Below are 3,611 nucleotides of genomic sequence, written 5' to 3' on the forward strand. Positions count from 1 at the left end.
TGTAAGCATGTAAAGATATAAAACTTCCCCTAAGAACTGCTTTTGATGAATCCCATAAGTTTTGGTATGTTGTATCATTATTGTCATTCTTTTGAATAAAGTTATTGTTTCTAGGATTTGTTCTTTGACTCACTCATTCTTTAGGATTAGATTATTCAGTTTCCAATTAATTTTTATTCTATCTTTCCATGTTCTTTATTACAAATAATTTTTATTGAATCATGATCTGAAAAGGATGCATTGGCTACTTTTGCTCTTCTGCACTGGATAGTGAGGTTTTTACGCCCTAGTACATGGTCAGTTTTTGATTGCGTGCCATGTACAACTGAGTAAAGTATATTCCTTTTTATCCCCATTCAGTTTTCTCCAGAGGTTTATCATATCTACCTTTTCCAAAATTCTATTCACCTCCTTAACTTTTTTCTTGTTTATTTTGAGGTTAGATTTATCAAATTCAGCGAGCGGTAGCTTGAGGTCCCCCACTAGTATGGTTTTGCTGTCTATTTCTTTCTGTAACTCCCTTAACTTCTCCTCTAAGAATTTGTATGCTATATACTTGGTGCATATATGTTAAGTAATGGTATTGCTTCATTGTCAATGGTGCCTTTTAGCAGGATATAGTGTCCTTCCTTATTCCTTTTAATTAGATGTATCTTTACTTTTGCTTTGTATGAGATTAGGATTGCTACCCCTGCTTTTTTATTTACTTCAGCTGAAGCATAATATATTCTACTCTAGCCTTTTACCTTAACCCTGTGTGTATCCTCCTGTTTCAAATGTGTTTTTTTGTAAACAACATATTGTAGGATTAGGGTTTTTAATCCAATCCACTATCTGCCTTCATTTTATGGGAGAGTTCATCCCATTCACATTCACAGTTATGATTACTATCTGTGTATTTATCTTCATCCTATTCCCGCCCAGCCCGTTTATGCTTTTCATTTCTCCCTTCTCCCCTCCACTTCTCAAAAAAGTTTTATTTTTGACCACCACCTTCTGCAATTTTCCCTCCCTACGAACACTCTTTTCTTATCTTACTCTTTTCCCCTTGCTACTTCTCCCCTCCCTTCTAACCATCCCACCTTGTATTTCCCCTTTCCCCTCCTACTGCCTGTAGGTCAAGTTTGATTTCTAGACTTTACAGTGTATGTTATTCCCTCCTTGAACCAAATCCAATGAGAGTAAACTCAATAACTGCTCTTCTCCCTCCCTTCTTTCCCTCTACTATAATATGTTTTGGTGTCTCTTCCTGTGATGTAGTTTACCCTTTTCTACTATCTCCTTACCTCTTCTTCCAGAACAATCCCATTGCACCCTTAATTATCATTTTATCATCATATCAGTTACTTTATACTGACACCCTCAGTCTTTGTATAACCCTTCTAATTGTAATAATTGTATCATTCTCAAGATTGACATACATATATAAAAAATATAATCCCATATAAGGATGCATATAATTTGCCCCTATTGAATAGCAAGGTTTTTTTTTCTCCCTGTTTATCTTTTCGTGTGTCTCTTGAGTTTTGTATTTGAAGATCACATTTTTCATTGTGCTCTGGCCTTTTCATCAGGAAGATCTCAAATTCTTTTATTTTCTTGAATGTTTATCTCATTGCCTGAGAAATTGTGCTCAATTTTGTTGTGTACTCAATTCTTGGTTGTAGTCCAAGCTCCTATGCCCTTCAGAATATCATATTCCAATCCCTCCTATCTTTTTTTTTAAATATTAAAGAGCTTTATTCCACCCAACGTGGTAACCTTGGTGGGGGGAGGGGGGAATAGTGCATTTAATCTTCCTCTTTGTCATCACCAGTGCCCGCCATTCCCTGGCCCTTCTTGGCATTCTTCCTCGTGACCCTGCCAGCCTGGCCACCACCATAGGGCGAGCGCAGGGAGAAGTCGATGTGCTTCTGGGAGTCGAGGCACACAATGAAGGAGGGGATGGTCACCACCTGCTTTCTGACTCTGATGTGCCTCTGGCAGATGAGCATGTGCGGGGTGGATGGACTTGGCCAGGCCCAGCTTGAACACCTGCGTCTGCAGGCTCTTCTCCAGAAAGTCCTCAATCTTCAGGCCCAGGATGTAATCCAGCTTCATCTTGCCCTCGTCCAGGACGCCAACGCGCACCAGCCCCAGCAGCAGGGCGTTACCTTCAAACAGCCCCCGGGGGTCCTTCTCGTCCAGCGTGAGCAGCTTCCACGCTGCCTTGTGGATCTTGGCCAGCGCAAACTTGACCCACCACACTTCACACTTGTTGGGGAGCCCATACTCGCCGATCAGCTTCAGCTATTGGTCCAAGCACAACTTCTCAAAGGGCCACCGTGGCATCACGTACGTCTTCCGACAAACCCAGCTCCTGGCAACCAGCATCTTGGCCTAGCAAGACGGTCTCACCTGTGCCTCCACCACTCTTCACAACCGGCTGGGAAAAAAGCCTTCCAATCTTTTAACGTAGAAGGTGCCAGGTCTTGTGTGATCCTAACTGTAATTCATTGATATTTAAATTGTTTCTTTCTGGCTGCTTGCAGTGTTTTCTCCTTGGCCTGATAATTCTGGAATTTGGCTATAATATTCCTTGGAGTTTTAAATTTGAGATTTCTTTCAGGGGGTTATCAGTGGATGCTTTTGATGACCATTTTACTCTTTGGTTCTAGGAACTCTGGGAAGTTTTCCTTGAAGATTTCTTGAAAGATACTGTCCAGGCTCTTTTTTCACTATGGCTTTCTGGTAGACCAATAATTCTTAAATTATCTCTCCTCAATCTATTTTTCAGGTCATTTGTTTTTTCAATGAGATATTTTACATGTTGTTCTTTTTTTCAGTCTTAAATCTTGTTTGATTGATTCTTTCTGCCTCATAGAGTCAGTAGCTTCTACTTGCTCAATTATATTTTTTTAAATATTTTTCAAGGGGGGGGGGCAGAGCCAAGATGGCGACTGGTAAGCAGGGACTAGAGTGAGCTCCATACCCGAGTCCCTCCAAAAACCTATAAAAAAAGGCTCCGAATGAATTCTACAACGGCAGAACCCACAGAACAGCAGAGGGAAGCAGGGCTCCAGCCCAGGACAGCCTAGATGGTCTCTGGGTGAGGTCTATTCCACACGGAGCTGGGAGCTGGGAGCTGGAAATGGAGTGGAGCAGAGCCCAGCCTGAGCGACGTGGACCATCCAGACCAGAAGCCAGGTGGAGGGGGCCCTAGCGCCCTGAATATGTGAGCTGAGGCAGTTACCAGACCCCTCGACCCACAAACACCAAAGACTGCGGAGAAGGTTAGTGGGAAAAGCTGCGGGAGTGGAAGGAGTTCATGGTTTGGCTTCCAGGCCTGGGGGCAGCAGAGGTGGGGCAGCTACAGCTGTTGTTACTTCCGGCTCCAGGCCCACCTGGTGGGAGGAATTAAGTGGTGGATTACAGCAGGAGTGCAATAGCCTGATGAAGATCTAAGCCCGGTCTGGACTGGGGGGTTCTTGGGGAAGGAGTAGTGCGGGTCTGACAGAGCTGGCACCTCCCCCCCAAACGTGGAACATAGAACTCTCTAGTCTACAAGCAGTCTAGTCTACCCCACTGAAAAACTCAAGGGTCAAGTTAGTTGGTTGGGAATATGGCCCCGC

The 3,611-nt window shown here is 43.4% G+C and overlaps 1 pseudogene; it reads right to left on the reverse strand.

Annotated features, from left to right (window-relative positions):
* Positions 1-1,790: 1,790 nt before the first annotated feature.
* On the reverse strand, positions 1,791-2,373 carry LOC118830703 (annotated as a pseudogene).
* Positions 2,374-3,611: the final 1,238 nt, after the last annotated feature.

Source organism: Trichosurus vulpecula, chromosome 9, assembly GCF_011100635.1.
Source record: "Trichosurus vulpecula isolate mTriVul1 chromosome 9, mTriVul1.pri, whole genome shotgun sequence".
In the NCBI taxonomy this organism is placed as follows: Eukaryota; Metazoa; Chordata; class Mammalia; order Diprotodontia; family Phalangeridae; genus Trichosurus; species Trichosurus vulpecula.